The sequence below is a fragment of the Atheta coriaria genome, unplaced genomic scaffold (assembly GCF_025399875.1).
Source record: "Atheta coriaria isolate IRGN ID8LTWV9N9 unplaced genomic scaffold, Caltech_Dcor_3.1 hic_scaffold_4_pilon, whole genome shotgun sequence".
In the NCBI taxonomy this organism is placed as follows: Eukaryota; Metazoa; Arthropoda; class Insecta; order Coleoptera; family Staphylinidae; genus Dalotia; species Dalotia coriaria.
Window position 1 is genome coordinate 10,283,526 of NW_027045446.1, and position 20,218 is coordinate 10,303,743.

Genomic DNA, 20,218 nt, shown 5'->3' on the forward strand with positions numbered 1-20,218 from the left:
TAGTTCATTAAGTATTCATTGAAACGATAATAAAAAAATTGTCACCGATTCTTTTGTTCTGCTTCGAGGCTCCAAGCAATCTTTTTGAATTGTTTGATCTCACGGTCGAACAACCCCACAAACGACGAATAGAAAATGGAATGATATACGAACAATCTATATGGATATATTTCGTTTAAATTTGTTCTCTGTCCGTGTAACGCCTTTGCTCTTAATGGGTTCATTACGTTACAAAAACACGTTTTATAATGAAAGACGACGGCTTGAAAAAATATTTGCAAATAATGTGGATATTAAAGTCGTCTTGTTTTTTCATGTTTTGCATAAAATATAATACAATAGAATATTTTATTAACCAGAGCTTAATTATTTAGGCCATCCTACACTTATTTTGTGTACGAAATAACGTAATTTTCGTACGAAACGATTCGGGGTAGATATTCAAAGTCGATTATGTATTCATTCCAACTTCCAACGTCTTTCGTGGAGTCTTTTTTGGTTGCTTTTTCCGACATGGGGCTGACAACGCATTTGATTTATTTCGCATGGATTTGCTCGTGTTTGCATGTAAAGAGAACAAAAGGTGTTGCCAAATGTAATAGTCTCCTTCAATGCAAGGTTCAAATCATGCCAATTGAAATTTCGTTAACTTGACGAACAGGAAGATAAAACAAAAAGATTTCTAAGCAGAAAAGGCACAGCAATGCAGTTTTGCATTCTTAAATAAAATCAATAAAGACAAATAAATATAATTCTAACAAAAAAAACATAAAATTGTTAATAACATGAATTTTATTGACACTAAACGCTTATAAATCGATACAACGAAAACATGTCTTCTATATCTACCAATGTCATCATTTGTGTTGATTATACGGTTTGAAATATAGTAATAAACGAAGAAAATGCCACTGAAAAACATTTCACCAGTGAAAAAATTCTCTAGACTTGACCTCCATGCGAATATATATTACTGGTATCCATGTTATCTTCATATTTGAACAATTTTACGAGCACTAGTAAGCCGAGCAGGACCTCCATATCAGTCCGGCACTTCAATTCGCCGAGTGTGTTTGCTCAAGTTTATCTTGATTTATATTGCTCATATGTGCGCGCGGCATGGCAAATTAAAATTTAATGGACGCGTATGAATATTCATAAACGGGATAAAAATGCGTTGCGTTTCTAGGCTAAAAATGTTGACTGCTGGCTTCTCAGTTAATACGATTTCGGCTTTTAGAGAGGAAAGAGCTTTTATAGATTTGCACTCTGCTAAAATTTCACATAGGTACACCTGTTATCTTGATAGTTTTTTATTTTAATTTTAAAGGTCGAAAAATTAACATTTTTCCTCTAAAAGAGTGAAAATTTTTGTTTGTTTTTTTCTGTGCCGATTTTAACGCGGATTTTGGACACATAAATCACAAATCCGTGGATGTGAAATATGTGAATTATAAATGGGTATAATGAAATACTTGTGGGTGTAAAGCGCGATGGATGTGTGCGCGAAGGGTACATCTGCATATTTATGAAACCGTAAAACACTCATCGGATTTACAAAATTGGTCAACGCAGCATGTTTTGTTTTGGCACTTCCCGTCCCTGAACGATATAATCGCAAACGTTTGTAGCCGCGTATACGATTACTGTATGCACAAAGCAAACGCGTCGAAGCCTGTGCTTTTTGTGCGCCGTTTTGGTGCTCATTGTTCGCGCAGTGCATTTCCGACGGCCGGCGACACGAATTTTCATCCGTCCCACGGCGATTGCACTCGGCCGCCGCCCACACACTATGACATCTCCACCATTATTATTATTACAACGCGCGCCCTCCAATTTGGTGCTGTTCGACACGAGATAAGATTCTTCTGGCAGCAGAGCTGCGTGTCTCTCTTCCACCCGTCGACATTCGATATAAATCACATATAATAGACTCTCGTGTCCTTGTCTCGCGGCCGCGGATGGATACGTAATGGGAAAATCGAAAATGTGGAATCGACAATCGGTGTGCGCGCTCATTCGCAGTTTGAATCCTCTCTCTGTGGGCATATTCAATTGAAAAACGATTTATGACAGCTCGCGCAAAGCTGTGCGGCGCAAATTAATTTAATTAAAGTTCATTGTTAATATTTGTTGTTCCTCAACATACAGCGTTAAGTTTTCGACCTACTTTGATTAAAAACCGATAGATAAACCTCGAATTCTATTAATTAACGCTTTAAAACTAAATTTTTATAAAATAATGAAGTTTTATTGCCACATGTTTGTTTATTAGTTAATAATTTCTATGAAAACACAGTAAACAAATATAATACGTGATTCTGTTAATTTTCGTAGGCTGACAGCAAAGATTTCAACAAAGTTTTGGAAACTTGGAGTTGAAGGCTCTCTTGTTTCCCTTTTCACACATCTCTCTGTGCGTTACTACGAGTCGGCGTATTAATTAACTTTTAATTTGGAGTTGAGTTTCATTCTGGTAATATATTCGATGTCGTCTTTGGCGTGTTTCCGCTTTGGCATGTATAATAGTCGGGTGGGTGAAAATTGGAAGCGAAAGCGAGTATTTCAAAACGGACAATTTAACTTAATTTGAACAGTCAACTGTTCCAACAATATTTGCCACGTTTGCATTTGGAGACTCTCAGCCTCACTCCTCGCAAAATTCATAATTCGTTGATGTTATATTGCTTAGCGATTTATCTTTTGAGTATTTTGGATTTTTGACAAATGATTTGGTTATTTTTGCTTGTTTTTTGTTTTAAATTTATGTAAAATGTAATTATTTAAGTGGGTGAATTATGATGCGATTTTAAAAGGTCGGCAAATGTATTTTTAATGATTTCCGACCTGATTTTCTTGATCCAGAGACCAGATTTGGTTGTTTTTTGGATGTTTATTGTGTTAATTTACTCCCAGCTAATTTTAGATTATAAATAAATGATAAAGATATTTTTAAATGAATTATTCAGTTAGAATTCTAAATTTCTAAGAAAAAATTAAAAAAAAAAGTTTATAATTTGATTAAAGGTTGAGTTATAAAAGAATTTGACAGGTTTGTATAGATTATATATGGTTTCCGTTGATTGGTGTCCCCCGAAATGCAAATCGGATTGAGATTCCAGCACAAAAGTGATTGAAAATACATATCTGATTGACATGCCATGCAGTTTTAAAGTATTCCTTGTTCTGCACATAAAAAACTGCAAATCAAACAGGAATACCTATGTTTCTGTCGCATTGGCGAATCAATAGTGCGGCGCGAAATTGAATTCGCCTTTTTGCACTATTTCGCTCCTTTCATGCAGTCAAACGGAACGGTTATGACAAACGTTGGCGGAAACGAGGGCCAGAAATTGAATTCGCGATGATTGATGGGCCGAATGCGTTGCTAGTAATTAAAGCGCAAACCGTTTAATTCGCGTGGCGCATTTTGACGTTTAAATTAAACAAATCTTTTCGCTATCTGCGCCCGGGCTGCATAAAAGTGGTGTAAGCATAGAAAACACCACGCCGAGAATAATGTTTGCATGCATTTCTCGCGCTGCTGGCCTCAACTCTTCTTTCCGTTGGCATTTTATGCACGTATACATAGTTTGTTTCCGCGACGTAGTATTTTAAACCAAACATCGATATTGTTATATATTTTCTGCTTGACTGCGTGCTTGCAATATCATGTTTTGTTCACATAAATAAAAATTCTTTGCATTTCATGCAAAACAAATTTTAAAAAAAATTTAAAATGCTCTGTATGATATATTTTTGAGTATATTCGCAGTGACACCTCATAAAATTTTAATATCGTCTCCGTCATCTCCAAATCAATGTACCAAAATGCAACGCAAACATGCGGAACCTCCACTCTTCGAAAGTTCATCGCGTTTTCCTCCGCAACTCGATGTCATCGCCAACATGCGCCAGCGGATGTATTTTTGTATTCGAGAATCTCGTCTTCATGCAAAATAAAGTTAAACGAAATTGTATCGACAGCGTGTTCGGCTGAAACGCTCGATTGGGCGGAACAGAAAATCTTAGCCATTATATTTCCGCTTTTGGAAACAAGCGCATTCCGGGACAATCATCATGCAAAAATGAATCTCGATAACCTTTCGATACAACAACAATTTGTGATCAGTGAAGCGTATAAATTCTTTATGCATGTTAGAAACGCGTGAATATTTTGAACAAAAACGTATTATTCATGCGATGCAAGAAGTGCTCTCTTGAAGCTTAACTGTCTTATTGGGGTGATTGATGATGATACGAAGAGTATGGTTGATTTTTGTTTGGGGCGTGATACATAACTGACATTTTGACGCCTTTGCATCCTTCTCAATTTTTTGTCGGAAGGCATTTTATCGCGCGCTCGCATGTTTTTTCGTGTCCTTCATCCGTCGATTTTACATTTTCATGAGAGGAAAACAAAATAAATGGAACTGCATTGCCTTATTCCATATAACAACAAAACATATAAAATACCAAAGGAATGTGTGCTTTCTGTCACAATAATTGGACTTGTAGAAGAAACAGTAAAGTGATAATGATGTGGTCTTTCTGATGTTTGTGTTTCATTTATTATTTTGAGAAAGGTAAATTCCTGTCAAATTGCCTCCTTGTTTTTGCAAAATACGGCTTTGAGTGTCTGTGTCATATTCGTCCGAATGTTGATAGTGGCCGAGAGCTTCATACATTGAGATCATCGTTAATCACCAACATTTGATCAGATATGTTTGCTTTTAATTACGCGCTGATAGGTAATATCGTGAGTCCAATCGTTGATGACATTTTTTCCAATTAATCTTCTATTATGCAATTATATGCCTAAATTACCCCGGAGCACGATTACAATTACATTGATTATTCAATTAAAAACAACGCAATTTTGTTCTCGGGCAAAAGAAACAAAAAGCACATTGTTATTCCACGCCACAATCACAAATATTTATAAAGCACGTAAATGTGTCGTCAAAGATGATTATAAATCGATAAGGAATCAAGGCCGTACGCTGGTCGGCGCGCTGGTATAATAATTATTGTTCCTAGTTGTTTTATAGTTCACGGCGCGACAATGGACGAGCTTCCCTGTGCAACGATTATTCTTCATATTACACTACGCGCGACTAAGTTCATGGTTAAAGCGCAAGGGCGTTGTTGTTTGTCCTCGGTGAGAAACTTTTTATCGCTGCCTTTGCTTTCGTGCACTTGACTTCATATACTGCATGTGGTCTATGAATATGGCGGCTGTATGAAGATTCAATTTACGGTGTATTTACTTCGCGTAAACAATCAATTCCACTCAATTTTATTATACTCCCGGCTGATTGAATTTATTCCGGAGGAGTGTAATTTAGATGTGTGTACACAGATTATTATACTTCCATTTTATGTGCGAGTTCCGTTTCTATTCAAAAGTTTTGCGTCAATATTACAATGTTTTTCATATAAACAACAACTAAAAATATGTTTTTTCTACTTTTTCATTTAAAAAACTCAGTTTTTTATGGTTTTGAGACATAAAAAGTGGTAATTTGAACACAGACGACCAAGGATGTGACTAAAGTGCTTTAGTCATTGGTTTTAGTCATGGGGTGGTGCTTTTTCCACGGTTTCGAGACACGAAAAGTGGCATTTTTTTTCACGGACGGCCTAGGACGTGACTAAATTACTTTAGTCACTGGCTTTAGTCACGCGTGGAGCTTAGCTATGTTCTCTTTTAATTATTCTCGTGACAAAACTCATATTTAACTTCTTGATACTTAATATACTCATTATCTTCATATACAAATGCGAAAATAATTCTTATTTTGTTGAAATTAAATGTTGATGTTATAAAAATATATATACTCGAGTCTGTTTAATTAATATCTCGAATATTTGCCGTTCCACGACGAATACCAAATGCCAAGCATATTTGGAGATTTCAGTATCATAAAAACAAACTCATTTTGAAGAACAATAAAACTCTCTCGAATGGAAATACGTCTCAATTTGGCACGTTCGAAACAGCGTCTAATATTTTTATGGAGTGCTAGAACGCGCGCGGATATTATTCGTGTTGTAAGTAGCAATGGAGTGGAATGCGCGAAATGTGCGCTGCAGAATGACGGAATGTAAAAAAGTGCACTTGAAGCGAACGAGTATAAGTATAAGTACAAGTTTGCAGGCGCACGTAATAAACGTAACGTACTAGAATGAATGTCAAGACGGCAGCCGCGACAAAATGGAAAACTGCAGCAACGCGAAAGAAAAATGCGAACATGCATTACCATTCTATTAACACCAAGTGTTCCAAAAACTATTCATGCACGCGCACACAAAGACCCGCTGGACATTAAGATATCATAAATCTTGTATAGAGTTATAATAGAATATAATAACGCTATGTGCTTGAGCCGTGCTTGTAAATAAAAGCTATGAATATGTTTATGATATAAACATTTCACAAATATTTTATGGCATAAATACGCAATATAAGAAAGAATAGAATAAGCTAAAGTGCACATCATATTGTGAAGCCACTTCGGAATTGAATAGTGCGTTGTTTGTCACTTTCCTGCCTATTTATACAGCTCCCAAAGAGAAAAATGAATGCAGACTTTTAAAATGCACATTATTTTTTAATATTCCCCAAGGAAATAATATTTTACTGTCGTAAATTTGTCGTGATTTTAAACTAAAACATTTTAAGATTATTTTACGCTTTAAAAATATTTTACTTACGTGGTTTTTGCAAACATGCACTAATTATATTTGCTTATATACCAATTAACAAAACACAATAATAGATGAGCAGAAGATTTACACAAGGAAAAAACGTCGGTACACGTATTTTATTTCGTTGGCGCGGCAATTCGCAGGCAAACTTTGCACTAATTAACCGACGCTTTCCGAATATATTCCCGTGGCGTCGAGCGTCGCGGCGCCAGCCAGCACACCAGTGGCATCGCCCGCACACGTGCTCGACTACTTAACTCATTTCGCGCATTTAGCTTCGCCACATTCACGTTTCACGCGTTTAATGATCCTAAAAATAACACGTCCCGTAAATAAACTAAAAAACATTAGCGGTAAATGTGACTCGATTCAGGGTACCGTATGAGTGTAGCGGTAGAAGTGACTACCATTCAAAGCACCGTACGAAGGTAGCAGAAGCAGTGACTCGATTCAGGGCACCGTATGACGCTACCGGCAGAAGAGACTCGTGTTCAGGGTACCGTATGAGTGTAGCGGTAGAAGTGACTCTCATTCAAGGCACCGTACGAAGCTAGTGGTCGAAGTGACTCGATTCGTTGGTTGCTTTCGCTTTTAAGAAATAATAATTATCAAAAATCGTCGCAACAAAGTATCAACCCCCCTCCCCCAATTTTCCTATTATTTACTATATTTACTATAGCAGAATAGAATAATTAGTGTAAGCATCGTATGATGATAGTTGAGACTAATTAACGACCACATCGGATGTAATAGGAATCCGGGGATGCACCTATCTTACAAACCAATGCGGTCGGCTGCGAATATAGTAGCAGGTTGCAAATGCGTGAGTGTAATGTACGTCACGTGCATGCCCGACGTATATTGAGTTTCAACGGCTTCGAATGCCGGCTGGATGCGCAGATAGTTGTTGTTTATGACCGGGTCTGATCTTCTGAAGGCTCCATTTTCAACAACTGGGATGCAACTCGGCTGTATGCGGTTAAGTAGACTCTGGGTTTCAGCGCTTGCGGCGACGATTATATGCGATATGAATAGCCGATTGTGGAATGCGCGCATTGATGATTACACATCTCTAATTCCAATATTACGAAAATAATGTTGACGTATTGCTAAATTAATTGCATTATAAAACATTATGAAACGATTTATATCCGCGCAAGCTACCAAATTATGTGTTTGTACAACTTTTTCTCCAGCCATATTTTCCTCCGCGTATTGTTCAGCAACGTAATCACTCGCTCGAAGCGCGACGCACGAAGGCAAACACTGCACACACGACGTAAAGTTGTTTTTTTTTTCGTTGTTTTATGATGACAAAAACGTACGTATATGTTGCGCTCCCCATGGGTCGGAAACGTATCGTGTCAACGGCGTGTAACATTTATTTGACTGGCGCGAGAGCAAAACGTCGAAATGGTATATGTGTTATATGGATGGCCAGCACGAACCATCTACAAACGTAAAAATGGAGAAAAATTGTGAAATACGAGAATGAAACGAAATTGTCCAGCGTGTTTTTGGTCAGGGAATCCACCCGCGAACGTCATCGTAATTCCGCTCGCTGTAGTAAATAATAATGCGCACGGCGTGTTTTTCATTTGCTTGCCTCGATCGGAACTCGAACAAGTTTCGTCTTTATTTGTATTTCTTTTCTCGGCGAGTACCTGTCGTTTGATGTTTGTAACAAGGTTAATATTTGCACTCTATTTCATTTTATTTATTGCACGGAAATGTGTTTAGTTTAAAATTAGCATTTTTGTTGCGCAAGAAATGAAAAAATACAAGTTGATTTATGGTCGTGAATTGGCTCCGTCTATCGACAACGTATATAACTAAGACAACCATCATATTTCTGCAAAATGCAACAAGTTTTCCTCTTTTATTTCCTGCGAAAGAAATGAACGACTCTAAATGGAAAAATAATGCAAACTAGACTTTGGCAAGTCAATAAAGATGGATAAATATTACATTTTACTGTCAATGCGAAAATAAAAACATGAATTTATAGTTTCCGTTTAAAAAATAATGATTTCGTAAATTTATATATTTTTAATTTAAAAGAGGTTAAAGGGATCTTATCAAAATTTGTTGGAGTAATATTCTTGACATAATTCTTGGATTTACCACCATGGCTCGCTTTGAGCTCATTCATTTTTCATTCGCATGAATATTTTTGTTGGCTCTTGAGATAATTTTTGCGCGAATTTATGCATGCGCACCGTGAAAGCAATCGTAATAAAGCCTTTCGATTTTAATGAAGACTTTGCGCATTTATATTTATAGCCGCTTCGTGGGAGCGCGATAAGATTGCAAGACGAGGAGAAAATCACGTTCAAGTAAGGGTGGCTTGGCCACCGCGCGCGGACGAATATGTCCTTCGTCGTCGTCGTCGCCGTCAGGAATGAACGCCGCGCCATCCCGCAGCGTGATATCGTTTTCACGACGACGGCGGTGTTCTGGGTCTCAAGAATTTCTCGACTGCGTTCGTCTCTCGACATATTTTCCATATTATATTATGATTTGCGTGCGGGCGCGCAAAAATATTTTTTAATTACTGCCTGTGACGTTTTAATTCCGTCCCATTTTTTCTCATTTTTTCACGCGTACGCCACGCTGACGGTTTCCGTTTTCTCATCACGCTTTCCTTTTGGTGCGGATGCTTTAGATATACCTATACAACATTTTTTATAAATATTTGACGTTTTTATCCCGGAATTTAAAGAAAAATGTTTGTTGACGAGGTCCTTATAACCGTACTTTTGTTCTTTTGTTGCGCATTACATAAAGGATCAAATTAAAACAATTTGACGCACGTAGCAAGTACTACATGACCGAAATTATAAAAAAATAATGAAAACCGGTCTGTGTGTTGCACCCTTGCATTAAAACTATGTCACGTAATTGCAACCTCTGCGCAGAGTGCTGTTTATGAGAAGGCGAAATGGCAACCCAAATTAAATGTAATGTAGACACATAATCATTAAGAATATTCTTAAAATAACCGCAGAAAGTCAAAAGTATTTTTACAAATGTTTTAAGTTGCATTGTTTGCAATAAAAAAGCATTGTGTGTGTACGTTGAAAAAACAATCGATGTTAAACGAAAACCGGAGAAAGATAAATTATGACGAATTACGTTCAACGGCTTTTAATAAAACGCACGAAAAAAGCACCTCGGCAAAGTTTTCTTTTCTTTTTCTTCCCCAGCTGCGGCTGAGTCTTCCGAGTGTCGCAAATCCCATTGTTTGCTCGAAATTGATCGTCGTGGACACTTTCGGAAGGCCGCCAAAGTGAGGATGCAACAATACACAAAGTTGTTTTGACATTCGTGTTTATCTGCTTTCTGTGTTTAATGGCACTTTTATATCAGCAGTGTAGACAATTTAGTTGACAAACAAAAACCAACAAAAGTAGAAGTCTATAAATGTTTGTACAATTATCAGTTTTATTTTTTGTTTGCAAAAAAACCAAAAAATCAAAAAGATGAATGATGAAAGGTTGTGGTTTTATAAAGTTATGCGATGCGCGAATAGTTACTCGACTAGATAGATAGGAAAGCTCGTTAAACTTCATTAAATCGATGAGTTGGGTTGGGGTGCTAGTTGTGCGCACCCAAGAGTTCATTCGTTCGTCGTGCTTTTGTGAGAGGAAAAACCGCGTTTAATTACGCCATCAAAAACGTTAGTTAGATTGCGCCAACATACTTCAAATTGCATCGCATATCAGGCTGCTTCTATGCCATTGGGGGATGATTTCATATATGAGCAAACTGCGCCATCTCATCCCCCTACGCGTTTGGATAATGGCCGTTCTTCGATACGCACTTGATGACCGTTCTTCATCGCCTACCCAACGCTTTAAAACACTTCAAGCAACACTTTATCACGCCACCATTTTATGTCTGATAGTTTCTTACAGGCACGTTCATGTTTCTTGCGCAAGATTTAGCGATCCATGTCGTTTTAATGACCTGTAAGTTGTACGTGCTCTGCCATTTGCTTTAAAAATTGCGTAGGTACATTGTCCTGTTTTGTTTGAGAAAAAAAAAGAAACGTTCTGAACGACACAACAGTGCCGAGTTTACCGCGCGTTCAATGTGATATAAAAGCAAACAACCCTTAAAATTAATCGTTATAACGTCAGGGCGCGCATTTCGGCAAAACGATGTCAAGTTTTGGCGCGCCAAGCTTCTTGTTTTCATGGTGCACTCTCCATGTGGCAATTAATAACAAAGTTGTTGTTTGGCCGCTACTGCTGCTGATGCTGATGTTGTTCAAGGTGTGTTGTTGGTTCGCTCTTTTAATGCAGCAGTTTATGAACATTGGAAACAACTGGCGCTTAACCGAGTCGAATTGATGACCGAACATTATTGTTGATTGCGCTTTACTCGAACGACTAAATGGTTTATAAAGGGAACAGAAAGAGTTGTAAATGGTCACTTCCACAAGGCGGATGTTTATTTTTTGCAACAATTCCTATATTTTATGAGATAATATAATTATCTAACCGTATAACAATCATCGTGGAATAAATAAATCTCTTTGTTGTTATTGTGGCGGGTAGAGGGTATTGGAGTTTATACCGTTGAATATCCACTAGTAAAGTCATTCATTATACATTTGAATTTCATCTTGACGTTTGAATATAACTGGAACATAGTTTCTGAAGTGCATTAAAATAGATAGAACAATAATTCAGAAATTCGTTGCATCGGTAACTACACATTGTCCGAGTACCTACAAATTGGCATTGTCTTAAATCCCTAAGGGTTATCAGTGATTAAATAAATAAAAAAGTCAATATTAAAGTGAAAACACAATTAATTTAAGAGGTAAAAGATAAATACGCATAGAAAATAATGTTTTTATTCATCCATCTTTGTTTTGAGACACAAAAAGTGTTTTTAAACCCGGATGGTCAAGAACGTGAGTAAAGTACTTTAGTCACGGGCTTTAGTCACGGGTGGATCTTGCGCCTGCGCATTTACCTATTGTATAGTAGAAGGAACTTTAAATAGTTGGGTAAGCATCACGTGGCTAAATGTTGTTAAAAACTCGATTGATCGCTGTCTACGGTCACTCTAAATCAATCTCGTGACTAAAACTCTCCTTTAACCACTTGATATTTAATATATTATTATTTACTTTATTTTGCTTTGGATATCATTACGACTCCAGTTTTGAAACTCAATTTTTATGCTCGAATCATAATATATTTCATCCATAAAACAAAATTGCATTGACCCAAAGCGCATTTCGTTGAAACACTATCAGTTTGGAAATCATCATTTCGGTGGTGAACGTGTGACCCATTCGCTAAACTAATTGCGTGCATCAGGTGTTTGTTTGTGCATCGATTCATAATAAAGATTGACACTTGACCCAAATCAAGTCCATAAATCACGATAAAACAATGCAAATACGGCCGACGCCTCCAGGTCCAGCATTCGAAGCGCACAAATAGATATATTTTACGATCACCAACGCCAGCAGCTCTCGCGCGTACCGAAGCAGAATCCACCAGAGGCACAGCCCAGCATTTTCACTGCCAATGTGCCGATGTCATCACAATGGAATTGGAAAGCCGGCACGCGTGGTTATATTTGCGAGAACCGGATGCGCGACTGCGAGTGGAAAATTCAAATCATGTAAAGCATAGGAAAAAAAATCACACCGACGAATGTGCGAACCAATAAGCCGGATGACACCTGTGCAGACAAATGCACATCAAAACACTGTGTTGGTAATTACAAACCTCGCAGAGTACAAAAGTATGTATAGGTATTACTTATGTAAATATAAAAACCATCAATAACGTTTTTTAATAACGTGAATATTGTAACACACAGTAGCAGAGATTAGCCAGTATAATGAAATTTCCCTTCGGCCAAAAAACGATTTTTCTGGGCAAAATTTCGGTTGTTCTATTGTTCGCCATGCATATTTCCATATAAAGTGCAGTGCAGGGTGATAATAAAGAGCTTAAATTAATATTTGAAAAGTGTACTTTACACTTGAAAGGACCTCCCTGAATATAGGTATGTGTGCGGGAGCGCCGGTCCCGAACAAAACTAGCAAAAAATCGAACAATGCACGACACTCATTGTAAATAAAGCAAAAAAAGAGATTTATTTCATTTCTGTGGAAAAGACATCCACGCACTTTTTTTTTTCTCGTTGAATAATATTCGTCACTGTTCACTTATTCTAAAGCAAAAAGATCTTGTGATGCATTTCTATATTTACTTCGCTAGAGTGGTTTGAAATATAGTTTTTAAATATTAGAATTGTGAGTATTTTAGATACGAAACGTAAGTGACAGAAAGTGTGCTTGAAAGGTTGCAGCGTTTCATTAAAACTTTTAATAGCAAGTTCATGCGCCAGGAGGATACTTGTAATTTTTCCAATGTTTTAAAACTTTCAATATGTCACGTTATTTTTTATTTTCTTAAATTTAAAAGTTTTATTTCAAAAAAAACATTTTTTATGGTAAAAGCAGTAAGATTATGATTTTCGATTTGCAAACGCATACAATTTATTTATTGAAAACATGCAATTTTCCTCGCAAAGCATCGATAAGTATTCTCTGAGCGTATGCATATATTTAAACGTGTGTTGAAGCGTTTTACTTTAAAGAGATTTGCAGCGTTCAAGTAGCAATGATTTCGCTGGTACATATTTAAAACCGTAAAGCGCATTTCTCTCTCGTTCGAGCGCAATCTTTTTTCCTCATCGCCGGCTTCAGAAACGATTGTGTACTTGGCAATCTGCGTGGTTATCCTAAAGTGCATCTTTCTCTCTCTGTCAGCTCTCTCCGCCGCCGGATAGCGACAAGGATATATTTGAATAGGATAAGGATCCGTTATTGTTTGCCAATACAAAATAAAGTTTTCCGCGTTTACCATCCTTATAAATTATTTATGAATTTCGTCTTTCACGCAATAAGAACAAATTGATATAGCAAGCAGAGGCGTAACGCCGGCGGAAAGGGTCGTCTTTCCTGTCGAAATCTTCACGTCATCGAGAGTGCTTTTGGGCTTGTTTTTGTTCCACGCTCTGAGATCTTAAACGACAAAAGATGGGAACGCGTTTTGGGGTTTAGCTTTTGACGACACAAATTAATCGTTGTTTAATCTGCGTTTAATTGGTGCGTATTCATCAAAATTAGATTGAAATTTAAAAATACTACTAAAGTCTGAAACATATTTGAATGCTTTTATATTGATAAATATGTATCCGTCACAGTTGATAAATTTCGCAATATAAAATTTATGAATGTGTCCCATTTGTGCGTGTTCGGGTATTGGCAGCTGAGTCGTGCACATTTGTCGTCGTGGGCGATTTTTTTTGTGTTATTTTTGCTGAATGCGTACACGCAGAACGAGATGGATAGATAGACGTGGCAAAAAACGTTCACATTCAAAATACTCGAATAAATTTGAATGCTCAAGTCGACAAATGTGTGACGATCAAATAAATATCAATATCGAGGTTTTTCACGAATAAAATTTGAAATTTTACTGATGAATCAATGGTATTGCTTTTTGCTTTAAACAAAAACTGCATTATTCAAGCCGAGAATTCCAAATCTAGTCGAATGTTCTCGTTGTTCAGAGAATTCTATTCTTAGCGACAGGCGAAAGTTGAGAGAGCTTGTGTTACAGAAACAAAAGGCAAGCTTTCGGATCCGTTCTTTGTTTTTCGAAACACAAACTTATCTCGATTAAAAAGCGACCATTCGCTCTCACAGAGCGGAAGTCACAACTTCCTAAGAAAGCAATAAATTTCCCCTTGGAGTTACTGATTGATTTCACTGTTTCATACTCAGACGCGAATTCGATTTAATTATTAACATAAATTTTCGGCGGAAAAATTGCTTGGCGAATCTTAAATCCGACCATAAAACAGCCTGATTTAAGGTCACTTTCGATATGACCACGATCGCCTTCCTGCGTGGATACAAGTCCTGCATCCAGATGGCTGGAGCTCTATTCCGCCACACAATGGCCCTCCCCAAGAACTTTAAATTGATTTCGACCCACACATACAAACACAATGTGTGCTTTCAATTCGGGCCTACATCTACGTAGGTCAGCCTACAGAAATGCTGTGTTCAACATTTCGTGACGATTTCCTGCACACACCGTTTTCGGTATTTGGCAGCTTGGAAATCCAACCACTTGACCGTGATGCAACGACGTCGTCTCTTAAACTCAGATTGCAGATGCAATCGATTGTGATAAATCATCTATTTTGTGAAAATATATAAAATTAAAGAGGAAGATACACCACAAAATGAATATTTGTGTAAACACATGAAATGTTTTTGATGGATAGTTTCACTTCTGTCTGCACTTGAACACCAGTCATCCGCCACGTGCAGCAAATGCAAGTTTCCATCAATTCAAATCTTTCATTCCGCCAAAAGCAAACTATTCATCTATGCGGACGTGCCTATTAATCATTCGCGCATTAAGCACGTCTTTCGCGTCTGATTAACTTTTCTACGCGTTTTTTATTGAGGTATTTGTGCGCTGCACTATTTTTCCGTCCGTTTCTTCAAATTTCCACAAATCTCCCATTTATCTAGTTTTTCGGGCATCTAAACCGGGCACCAGTAACGAACATGCTTAATCTTATAATTTACGACTGTACGTGAATTGCCAAATTCGCACAAAAGTAAAAAACACGAATACAAACACTGCGTAAGTAAATGTTTGCCACTTACTAACTACAACTGCATTATTTTAATCTGGATGAAAGCAAAGATATGCACGAGTGCGCATATCTTCACTCACGCCCAAAACAGAATATTCTCATGTAGTGCATGTTTGCAAACAGCGCTTTTGATACCTGCGGAGAATGCTGCTGCTTGTCGCGAATTGTATGCGTGTATATCAATATGCGTGGACGGTAGAGACTGTTGCGAGTGATGCAGTAGGCGCGCACGAGCTTTTGCAGTAGTAATCTATTAATCTACGAGTTGTGCATTGCAAATGAAAACCGAAAGATAAATGCGCACGAGTGCAACCAACATGTAGAACAAATTGCTTGGTCGAACCAGGTACGCCGGCACGTTTCTCGTGTGAGCACACACGAGGAGAGCACCAAGCACTACGTGGAGTTCGCGCCGCGCATTGTTTGCGGGATGTGCATGTCGAAACAAATACGGTGAATGGAAACCAAAACCTAGGAATGAGACGCGTTAAAGAGAACAACAAATCCGGCGTCGAGGTAATAATCCCGCGCGCGTTTGAATATCCTAGGCATTAATTTGAAATATATCTATATATTTTGCTGGCCACGAAATAATGTACAAAGTACATCAAGGCGTTTCTGGTCTAACTTCTAGCCGGTCCATAACACAGAGCTTTGGTATTAGCCGCCTGCATGGTGCCATATTGCCAAATTGCTGCCATAAATGGGCATTAAGTACGATTTCCTTTATACGACTTTTCTGCTTCGAATCGCAGTTATACGCGAATATTTTTCCATATATGCTCAAGCGCAGCCAGTAACCAGAGCTTAATGTTGGATATACATGCGGCATGCATGTATCGATGTGGCACTTGAAACGACGTCGATAAAATGTCGAAATATGAGAATTGCCTCACATCTTAAAATCTTTATGACGACGCTTATATCGATATTTAAGTATAAAATGTTGCTGAAAGTAAAAATCAAGGTAAATTAAAGTATTTATATATTTTTTATTGAGAAATATAATAAAAGCTCCAACCCGTGACTAAAGCCCGTGGCTAAAGTACTTTAGTCACAGTCTTAGCTGTCCATGCATAAAATACAACTTTTCCTGTCTCAAAACCGTAGAAAAAGTGCTGTTTTAAAGACAAAAGTAGAAAAAGTGATTTTTTAGCATTTTTGATTAAAATTAGTATTAAATTATTATTAACCCAGTAAACTCGAAACATTTTAGAGAAACAAGAAGCTAATTACTTAGACTAAATCAATTTATTTATGTATTTACTATAAATTAATCCAAAGTGAACCAAAAAAACTATTTTCTCCCGAAGACCTATCCAAATGTTAAGTGTTTCCTTTCCTTGCGCCCATCCTTCCTCGAGAGGAAATTATATTGGTAGGATATGTTTACGATGGGTCCGGCCAACCTCACTGTAATTCGCTAGGACCAGACCTAACTTACTAGATAACGTGACACTTCTGAACAATATTTTAGTGAAAGTCCCCACTAACGATCGCAAAATATTGTCCGCCGTGATTTATAACACTCATTACACCCTTGTTGCATAATTTACCTGCACTGGTGTTGCCACTTAAAATTTTGTTTCTCGCACCGCGTTAATGGACATAAAATGCACATTCGAAAGTTTTTGCTGCATAATGGCTTTGCATTTGAGTAAACATTAAAGTTACATACCTCAAGCATCAGGACACGATGACGGATGCTGTCAGCGGCAAGTAGTTTCTCTCTGCTGGCTGAAACTAAAAATATATTTTATGAAAAGATGGAATCGGGTCACACACATGTAGAACGTGTTTCTGAAGGTGCTTATGACTTTTATATTTTCTCTATCATTTCATGAAGATGTAAATCCTTTTAGGACATGTGGTATGAATAAGATCTTGATGTTGTATGCACGAAATTCCGGTCTGAATGCTTTGAATATATGATAGAAAACTATATGCCGTGTTTACACCACAATTTAAAAGATTTACGAATGTGCACTTCATGCGAGAACATAAAAACACACTTATTTTACATTTTGTACGCTATAATGATGAAAATCTATCTTTTAAATAGTTTCGTTAGGAAAAATAAAAGAAAATCAAATAGGAAAAGTTTTTTGCAGTTGCTGCTTAAATAAGAACATAACAAACGAATTCAGTTGCTTTATCGGCGCGCAGGAGATGCAGCCGCCCGTGTAACCGAAAAGAGCATTCGCGTCTATTGCTTCATGGATTTCGAGATTTTTCAGCCGTTGCCACCGAGGTGACACGTTGTGACGCCGCGACGCAATGGTGTTGGGTGGGACATGCAATAAAGCACGACTTTTCCTGTTATCGCGACGATCAACTGGCTGGATGGGCTTCGAGCTACCACGTCTGGCTCGACGCCAGCCGGAAACGAAGAGTTCACGTTTGCTACTACTTCGACTGGCTTTCGACTGACTTACAATGTCGGCATGCAGAACGAACAGCCCGGTCACGCTGTGCACAAAACCCATCTACACTTCGCCTTCTATTCTTCGACGCTGATATATACTAAATGAACTGAATCAGAATTCAAATCAGAATAGTTTTTACTGCATTACTCTCACGCTTAATAATGAAAAAGTATAAATTTTCTTATTTTCTCTTAATATTATTAAATTTCGATTGATGAGGCATCAAATAATTTAAATTTAGTATATGCAGGTCGTTAGTGGCTAGCGTAGGTATAGCAAACGACGTGTGAATGCCATAAAGTGCGATTTCTGCGAACACACATCGTTAACTTTGCGCCTGATAGAAGCAAAAGCCATCATTGCAAACTACGATGTCTCGCCAGATACGAGCTGAAGCCACCTACACACCAGGGCTGATGTGTTGAATTACGACTTGTGCAACACTAGCGGAAGAGCGAAGTGATGGGCTCGTAACACGAATTCGCACACGAAACACGTAAATCTGAATGTTATAAACATCATAAATTGAAAATTATTTTCTTCCTTTTCTGTACTCGTACTTCTACCATCGCAAAGTTAAAATATTTTGGAGCCTCTAAACATCTTAGAACTCTTGGCCTTATCGTATCCTGGCTAATTTCGGTAGTTAACGCATTGCATTATTGCAATGCCCAGAGTTTGTTGTCGGAAGGAACTGAATCTGAGATGCCCATCTCCATTTTGCATAAGCACCCCTATCAGAGCGTTTGCGTTCTGGTATAGAAAGCATTATATTACTAATCCGCAAGCAACTTAGCGTACAACCGCAAGATGTAAATGCTAGATCAAATTTCACGCATGTTTATTTGGAAAATGTACGCGCACTGACGATACTTAATCCATTTAAAACCTTTTTGCATAATCCGGTTTTGCAAAGAGAGAATTTACGAAATGTATGGTAAACATTTCTACTTGCTATAGAGGAGTATGTTGTTCGTGCAGAAAAGGTTTCAAGTTCGACGGGGATACAAGTAACGTATATATTTTATCTGTGCTGCACATCAAACCTGCGAATTTTTCCGCCATTGTGACTCAGATCAAGTTTATTTAGGACCTTTTTTTTTGGCGCGTGTGCACACCGGACAAGTGTGATTTATCTTTCACTTGTTTTCATTGCACAAATAAAATATTGTTTCCGCGTTGAATCTCTTTTTCATCTTTCGGAGATTCATATACGCGTATTCGCGCACACGATATGATTTATATGATATACGTTCAACAATGTGTTCTATTGTCTTCTATTTTATACACACATATTGTTGGTGTAATGTGTACGACATTTTATTATAGTTACAAGTTTTGAAAAAATATTTCGTTATTGCTCAGGAACAGTTAAGGTGTGACTAAAACCCGTGACTAAAGTACTTTAGCCACGACTTTTGTTGTCTGTGGTTAAAGTATGACTTTTTGTGTTTAAAACCGGGGAAAACTGATATTTTAAAGGTGGAAATAGAAAAAATATTAAAACCCGTGACTAAAGTACTTTAGTCACGTCTTTGGTTGTCTGTGGTTAAATTACCAAACCGTAGATAAACTAGCGATTTAAAGGTGAAAAAAGAAAAAAAAATCATAAATAATGATTAATTTATTTTTAAAGAAATTTAAATTTTTGAATTTATTTTATTCTCATACAACACAACACTTACCACACTTTTGTGTATTTAAATGTTTTATAAATCTACCTATTGAATATTTCATGAATTTTATTCTGACTCTGACCAAAATATAGCAACATCAAAAAATCGATGTCACTCCAAGGTGATTTCCTTCGAATATATGAAAATATGTGTTGTATATATCGCCTGGGTTTTGTATAACGAGAATCTAAGGGTGGATATAAGGAAAAGGATAAAGAAAAGTGCAAAACGGGCTACTATTTTATGTAGCACATTGTCTTCGGAGTTATCTTTGGAGAGCCGTCGCCGCAAAAGCAGCAATCGCAATGGGGGTACTAAAACTAGCCAAAGTTGCCAATACTCTTACAAAAGTGCAGGAAGGATATGCATGCGCACGCAATGGAACAAGATCCAGAGGAAATGTGCGGATAAGTGTCATATATGTTATTCCAACTCGTTTTAAATCGGAATCCAAACATTTTCACGTTTTCAACGCGTAGATATTGTTAAAATAGTAAACATTTCGCACCAATATCTTCGTAAATGTATACTTATTGGTTTTGACGTAACGCCTTTATTTCTTGAGGATATTTTACCTTAAACGCGAGTGAATTCACGTGTTCAATTTGCCGAATTTTTCGACCGTGAGTGCTTCTCTAGCTAGGTGTGAAATTGAAAACAATATCTTTTACATTACCAGGTATACCTACT

The 20,218-nt window shown here is 37.4% G+C and overlaps 1 protein-coding gene across 1 annotated transcript in view; it reads right to left on the reverse strand.

The window, feature by feature from the left end:
* Positions 1–20,218, reverse strand: part of LOC135790700 (putative tyramine receptor 2) — a 50,263-nt gene that overhangs the window by 10,202 nt on the left and 19,843 nt on the right. Inside the window, 1 exon segment of the mRNA XM_065300972.1 lies at positions 17,105–17,169. The gene's annotated coding sequence lies outside the window, so the exon portion shown is untranslated.